Below are 8,665 nucleotides of genomic sequence, written 5' to 3'. Positions count from 1 at the left end.
ATAAAGGTGTGTTGTTGAAACAAGGGCACTGATGACCTTTTAAAGAAAGTTCCCATTTCAATTCCTGTAATTAAAATGGATAGAATCAGCTTTATTGTCATAGTACATGTACAACGAAATTGTGGGTGCACCACATCAACTGTGCTGGAATAAAATATAAGTAGTAGACAGCAGGAATAAAGAGCAAACAAGTGAAACGTGCAAAAATAAGAGAAAGGAACACATTAGAGAACAAATTGCAAAGTGGTTGGAAGTACTGCAAAGAAAGGACTTGGTCTGAACAGAGTCCGTGTGTGAGTGGCCTGAGTGATGAGCGTTACTCAGTCCATGATACTCAGTTCAGATTAGTGAGGTGGGTGGTCATCAGTGGGGTGTAGGGGGATAGTGTTTATTAACAGTCCAAATGGGCCCACGGGAGGAAGCTGTTTGTGAGTCTGGAGGTGTGGGACCTAACTGACCCAGAGGGCAGCAGGTCAAACAGGTGGTCATTTGTGATGGCCCAGGTTTTCCTGAGACAAGAGGATCAGGCGATGGCCTCTAGGAGTGGCAGAGGGCAGCCAATTATTTTTCTGGGCAGCGTTAATTACCCTCTGCACAGCCTTCCCCGTTCACAGTTGTGGCCCCTGCGTACCAAACACCCAGGCAGAGTGCGCTCTCCACTGAGGAGTGGTAGAAGGCCAGCAGTAGCTTCTGGTCCAGGTTATTTCTTCTCAGGACATGGAGGAAGTGCATCCACTGCTGGGCCTTCTTTACTAGGGCGACGGTGTTGTGGCTCCAGGTCAGACCGGCAAAGCTATGGGTGCCCAGATGGATGGATGGGATGTTGACCAGTTACTCATTTCATTAGACAGGCTGGCTTTGTAAGAAGCTGAATAAACCAAGGAATAATTTAATCGGGTACAACAGAATCTTTGTGACAATTTTCAAAGCTAAAAGTAATGATGTCGCATTTGAGTGCAGCTCATTGTAAAGTATGAAAATTGTAAGGTATGAAAATGGTGGCTGGCAAAACATTAGAAACATTAGAAACCTGCTAATGTTTCTAAGTCGTTTCAACAAGACTCCTTTAAATGTGAGCAGAGCTGCATATTAAAACTGGGTAACAGTTGTTTTTGTTGCAGGGTAACCAATGAATTGCATTGTACTAGAGGTGCAGCCAGTTCATTGGTTACAAATGGGTCAAATTTAAATGTTTTGCAGGATTCTGCTGTAATACAATCATATATATTTTGAAGAATGAAAAGAATTATGACCAGAAAGGCTGTTCTTATGAAGACCGTCACTATGTTCTGCTCGAAGTATATTTCAGTAACTGATTAGCTGATTCCAGGTGATTAGTTGGCTTACACCTCTTTTTTTGATGTCATGTAATATGTAATGATCACCACAAGGGGGAGAACAAACACCATGACCAAAAAGCCTGTATTAATCTCTGTAAGTTGGCCACTAAGTGATAAATGAATCAGCCTTTCTGTCAGCAACCTTTCTCCTTTACATTTTAAAACTTATTTCTCACGCTAAGTAGGAATACATACACATATACCTGTCTTTTCTTTACATTTTGCTTCCAAGGAACCAGACTTTCTTATCCCATGATTAAGACCAAGTGGTATTGCGCAATAGTTCTGAGAGTTTTCCTTTGCACATTGGCTATTTAAAAAAAAAAAAAAAATCAAATCATTTTCAGTCCAGTCTATTTTTAGAAGAAAGGTTGCTTTGGGAGGGGGGATTGTTCTTGTTTAGCAGAGAACGAATTCAAAACCAGTTCTCTGCCTTAGGTTACATAATTTGTTCCAATTTCTTTAATTTGACAGTTTAACAGGTATAAAATGGTACTTTTGCAACAACACAATGATTTCCAAGCTTTCCAAGTTAACTGACAACCTGGCATATCTCACCATGATGCGCAGTGTGGTGTTCAAGTAAATTTGAAGAACCTGGAGGACAAAAGTGGAGGACAAAAGTGGAGGACAAAAGTGGAGGACAAAAGAAGAAGTGGAAGGTAAAGGAGGTACAGGAGAGAGATACAACAGTAAGTGTTTACAGCCATCTGTGAAACATGGTGGAGTCTCTGCCATGAATTGGAGCGGTTGGGAATCATGTAAAAATGAATGGAAATATAAATGCAGACAAGCAGCATCAGATTTTAACCACCATGCAATACCATTGAGAAAGCAACCAACTGGTAACATCGTCCACTTTTTTTTTTCTGCTAGAAAAACACAAAATAAAACACTATCAGTCATGGAATGGCCTCCCCAGAGCCTGGATTGCTACATTATTACAGCACGGGATCATCCTGACAGAAAATAAAACAAACAGCAGTCAGGATCCAAAAAAGAGCTTTGTAGGAACTCTGTTTTTGCCTTTTATGTATCTATAGTTTCAGGCATGTTTGCATGTTCATACTATAATGACTGTAGCTTCTGTTTGTATGTTCCTCCTAGAGGAAGAGTTCTTCCTCCTAGACAAGTGCATCAATCTTGACGAAATTTTGCAAAAACATTGCCTAGGGTACTGTTAATGCAACATCTATGTAAATATTTTATACAAACTGTCGTATATAATTGTACATGTGATGGCTCAGTTTAACTAAATAATAACCTTACAAGGCATTCACTGTGTGCTACGCACAGGTCTTTGTATTTATAAAAAATGCAATTTTTTTATACATCCAAGTTTACTGTGACTTATGTCATTTTTAGATCAGCGATCTCCTGTCAAATCTCCCAACTTGAAAACTGAGTGGACCGATAGTGGGACAGGGATGCAATAGTATATGGAAACACTGCAGGTGGATTCACTTGATTCATTTGGATAGTCAAAAAAGTGTGTTTCATTATGTCATTCATGTCCCATACGACTGAATATAAGCGACAAAGTGATAGATGCTGAATTTTGTCCTTTGTAAGTCATGGATGTTAAACGATTACCTTGTCAGATAGTCATTCAATCATTTTAATGTGAGTCACAGAAATACAGCAGACAAGCACCCATAATTTTTTTAACCCTCCTGCCATCCTTTAAAAAACTCACACCCATCACCCTAGGGACCATTCTCAGCCACGCCATAAAAAGACCATATATCCATATTTTATTCCACTTTAAATTAGCCAACCTTGTAAAACTACTTCTCCCTGAAATATTCATGTAAAGTTTTAATTATATTTTCGTTGTTTTAACCCTTCAAATCCCAGTGTTATTACATGAGCGCCCTGTGTTATAAGCCCCAAAAACCAAAAAACGAAACTAAATATTTCCACAAAAAACCAGTTGAAGTAATATGTGATTGTCATTATAAGTAGGCCTTTAGATGGACCAAAGATTGGCACCAACATACATTTTGACCTGCCATTATTTTTTTTGCATTTTTTTTGCAATTTAAAAATTAAAACTTCAAGGCCCTGAGTCTTCATTGACATCCAAGAAAAGAAGAAAAAATAAAATCATATGATAATTTGGGGTTGAAAAATAGCGTTTATAATGGAAGTCAATGGGCAGAAAATGGTCCCCAGGGTGATGGGTGTGGGGATTTCTGCTGCTCAGCCATTTTAGGCTGATTTAAGGAATTCACACTGGAATATTAACATTGACAGGTAAAAACTATCCTGTGGCAAGTTTGGTTATATTCCACTGAACACAGTGGAAATGGCAGCCATTTAACACATAGCAGTGGCACAAAAAGGTCCCAAGAAGGCAGGAGGGTTAATATCCCTAACGTTGTTCTTTCTGTCTCCTCCTCAGTTTTCTCTCTTCCTCTTTCTAATGCTAGCACAGTAGCTCTGCAATCAGCCTTCTCAGCGATCAGCATTTTGTTTTCGTCCACCTTATCTCCTGTTTGCAGTTCCCTCTCTGTCATTATTGTGCTATTAGTTTGTTATCCTGGGGCTAAAACATTGACCTTAAAGTCACTGCTATGCTCAAAACATGGTTTCCAAGATAGCTTTTTCCTCACCCCACATCTGAGAGTTGTCCCTATATCTTTCTCTCTCAATACATGAACACACACACACACACAGAGACACACACACACAGAGACACGTACATATACAGTTCCAGTTTAAATTCACTGTATATACTTGCGAAGACAAAGTTATGCACATTCATTTGGATCCAGTTCTAAACTCTGCTCATAAACACGACATCACTGTTTCCTTTTTGAATAAATGGCATAAGAGTGTCGCAGAACTAAAAACCCATTTGTTTTATTACACTGAAGCAAGAAAGGAGATTGTGTGGAATCCAATTAAAGATTTCAGCACACCTGAGTCTCACTCACGACCTTTTTATTTTCCTGTCCTGTCATGGTGGAAGAAGACCGAGGGAGAGTGTTATTTTTATATCATTGTATTATTTCAATCATAATGCTTTCATTCTTTTCAATCGTCATTCAAAAAAGATGAGATGCTGCGTAAAATGTAAATAACAACATTATTGTTTTAAATATTTATGTTGTATTTTTAAGTTAAACTTGTGCAAAAACATCAAATGTTAAAGATTCAGAGAATCCAGAGAAATCTTTGTTTGTAATAGTGCAATAATGCTGTTATTAATGACTTTAACCCACACTGCAATAATAAAGCTAAAGCAGTTTTGTGCTGTAGTGTCAATTCTTGGGCTCAGAAGCACTTACCACTGTATCTTACCATGCATTTTAAAATCATGAACTTTAGCATTAAAAATAAAGGGAACTACTGGATTGTTGTGACCACAGAGTTCAAAATTCAGAATTGGTGTGCGTTAGTGCACATGCATCATTAATGATGAACAATGTATACGAGCATGCTGCCATTCTCAATATATTCTATTTTAGTACTGGTCTGTCTGCAGCATCCAGTCCTGTCAATCATTGTAAACAAATTGATTTTATGGAGCAAATAATGTAACAATGGAGGACCGAAACTGAGAAGGTGAAACCCAGTAATAAGCAAAAAAAACTTTGCATTTGGTATCTAAGGTTCACTAACATGTCATCTCATTAGATACCTCATAACACAGTTATATGTTACATTCTTGCCTAGACTTTATTTTTTATTTTGCTGGCTCCAAATTTAAGTCACTTCAACTGGATCCTGTACCAGCTGCCATAGGATGAGAGGCAGGGTGCACCCTGGACAAGTATTCAGTCTGTCACAGACATCTCTCCGGACTCACACTGACACATAAGTCAAAGGGGAGTGGGAAAGAACCCACACAAGCGTGGAGAGAACAGGCAAACTCCACACAGAAAGGCCCTAGTTGGCTGGTGGATTTCAATTCATGACCCTCTTGCTGTGAGGCAATAGGGCTAACCACTGTACCACTGTGCAGAGTCCTTTTACTTTTCCTAATGCGCTATTTGGCATAAAGGACTCGTAAATCATTGTAATATACAGCTTTACTAAAAGTATTGTGTGACACATATAAAAATAGAGTATATAAAGTTGCATTGGTGTAGCACGCAAAAGATGCTATCTTATGTGTGCAACTGCATACACAGATTAACCTCTGTGCATTTCTAGTTTGGGGATGTTTTCCATGACTTTGACCAGTTAAGAGAACTAATGATCTACTGATATTGTTACTAATAAATTAAATGTGAGCATTATTTTATTAGAAATGATTACAATTGCTTTTTATATACAACACAGTGTGACAGTAGGAAGCTTGCAAAATACCAGAAAAAAGTGGAGCATTTAGAGCGCTGTCAGTGCTTTGAGGATGACTTGGGACTCAGAGCTAGGCTTCATGGTTCAACCCTCTGGTGGCTGAAAGTGGGAAAATCCCTCCAGGTAGATTTGGGAAGGTTTTCCACAATATTCAAGAGAGTCGAGGCTATAGTAATGCCCTTTGTTCCCAGTCTTTCAAATAAATTATATATATATATATATATATATATATATATATATATATATATATAAAAAAAATACAGTATTAATAAAATAGTTTTTGGGGGGAGTGGGTATGTAGGTGTTCTTCAATAAAAGACCAGTATCATGGTACTTCACAGCATGCCTCTGTGCACTTTTTAAAAAAATAATAATAATACCGTATACACTAAACTCCATGATGTGCTTAGCCTGGCTCTCTCAATAAAATTCAACTCTCTTTTACCTCAAACCTCCTCACCTTGCCACTTTTTTTCCTTCTCATTTTCTCCCTCCCACCGCCTCAGCGAGCAGGTGCACTGTGACAGAGTCACTGAGCTGTGAAATCTCTGCTCCTTGAGACACATTTCATGCCCCTCCCATCCAAATGCGCACAGAGCCCCGCACACTCACACATTATGTTGTTTTTGTCCTATTTTCCAGCCCATCCTTTTCTCCGTCTCTCCTCTCGCGTGTTTCTCTCACTGCCTGCGCAAAGACTGAGGCAACAATGTGAGATCTTTATTAATTTTACTCTGTGGATAAAAAGAGGAATCAAACTGCAGAGCAGTGAAAAATGTTTGCAGAGTTTCAATTAGGCAGCAACATATTTGCGTGCATTGCTATGCTTGTCTGTGTGCGAGTGTTCCCTGTGTCTCTCCTGCATATGTCTCTGACCACATCTACATCTTTAATGTCTGAGACTGAATAATGTATGAACCTCCTGGCCTTTGAAACACACACACACACACACACCTCTTTTGCAGCTTCCTATTGCACAAATTTCATAAAGCACAAAGGAATGGCAAGCCATGAAAAATACAAATAAAATAAAATGTCATAACCAAGATTAAATCACTTTTTGTTGATCAACAGTTCAGAGTAGACCAACACTTCCTGCTCCTACAACCACCATGGTTTTTTCTACTATCGGCTTCCTGTTTACATGTTGCAAACTTCCTGTTGGAACAAACACAGAGTGCACTTCAAACATTTTCTTTGGGTTGTCTACATCTAGTTGTACTTATGCGGTTGACCATTTATCTTCCAAGTTGTGCACGGCCGCATGGTGCACTCTTGTGTGTCTTCCCGATGCAGTCATGCATGCCTCATAGTTCTAATTTGACTTTCAGATGTCGGTACTCTGTCATCCTTTTCACATGCCCACACACACTCTCCTGTAGATGTGAAGCTGAGGTCAAGGTTGGTTTCTACAGCAACTGTGCATTATAATGCCATGACCCACCTGACCACCAGGACTCTCTCCTCTCAGACTGGTAATAATCGGCTTTAACTTGGTCATCCATAAGTGGTTACAAGGCTTTTGCTCTTTTTCTTTTTAAATCATCATCTTTTGCGTCAGGTTGACAAATTAAAGGTAATATCTGGATAAACACATCCTCACTGTGTCACTGGACGGTATATGGAGGAAGAAAATGAAGTGATATTCTTAATTTTTGAAAAATTAAGAATATCACTTTTGAAAAACTGTGTTTCATCTTCCAGAATGTGGGAGGGCATGGTGTTGGAGTGGTTAACGGGGTTTTCTCACCTCAAGAAGGGTTTGAAGCTGCTGGTCAGCTGAAGCCTCTCAGCGTGACGTTTGAGTGTGTGTGTGTGTGTGTGTCCTGTGCCATTATGATGGACTGGCGATGAGCCAAAGGTAACACTGGAATAACTGTCAGTTAAATAATGTATATATTATTATAAACAATATTGCTTCAGTCATTTCAGTCACATGGAGCATTTCTCAAAGAGCCATCCTGCAGAGGATAGTTAACTCAACAACTGTATAGTTTGTTGCTGGTTCCTTTTGTCCCTTTAAATGTGCCACCCATCAGGCTACTTTCAGCTGCTCCCGTGTCACAAAGGTTCACCACAGCAGGATGCCCCTCCTCACACAATCCCTGGAAGTGAACCAGCAACCTTTCTCTTGTCAAGCTAATGTGTTAACCACTACACTATGGAGGCAAGGTATGAGCCATCATATAGCTGTAAACCATAACAATAAAGCCACAATGTGGTCCTGAGATGTTCTTTGAAAACCAAAAGTACTGCCCCACACAGAGAGCCACTGTGAGGAAGATCTTGGACTTTGCATGTTCAAAATTGGGGTTAACCTAACAGAGAGTGGCTCCACCCATACCCACAGATTATGCAGAGTGGTTCATTTGGGGGAATTTCTGACCTTTCAGCTGACCTTGGAGTGAAACTCTCTCACACATCACTCCTGGGCAAACAGCACTGATGAGACTGATTTATTTGGGAGAAAACACTTTTCTCTTTTTCTTTGAATTCATTTTTGATCATATTTTAATTCGAATAATTACTTTTATTATCCTTTTTACAAAATATAAAATGTCTCTGCAACCTTCCTTTATGATTAGATTACTTAACGCACACTGTAAATGAAATCTGTATTTTAACAGGATTTTAATTTTAAAAAATTTACAGAATGTTCCCATTATTTTAAATACATGGAATATCAATATAATTACCTAAATTAGTCTGTGAGTTAACTTGTCTAATGTAAAATAACATGAAAAAATTGTGCCTAATAAACATGATTTTTGCATATTTTTTTAAAAGAAAATTTATTTCTTTTTACAACCAAAAAAACACAGTCACAATTTTACTAAAATTTCACATATATTACTTTAAAAAAAAAGAAGAAAAAAGATTGTTGTTAAATTCTCCTTTTATCTCGTGCTATTAGCCTAATATTAATCCCATTAATATACAGCACCAGATAGAGTTTATGCTCATACATGACATTTTCTGAAAAATACAGTTTTACTTTATTAAATTAGGGTTTTTTA

Source organism: Rhamphochromis sp. 'chilingali' (assembly GCF_963969265.1).
Source record: "Rhamphochromis sp. 'chilingali' genome assembly, chromosome: 4".
NCBI classification, from domain to species: Eukaryota; Metazoa; Chordata; class Actinopteri; order Cichliformes; family Cichlidae; genus Rhamphochromis; species Rhamphochromis sp. 'chilingali'.
The sequence above is the reverse complement of the archived record's forward strand: the minus strand, read 5'-3'. Positions refer to the sequence as shown.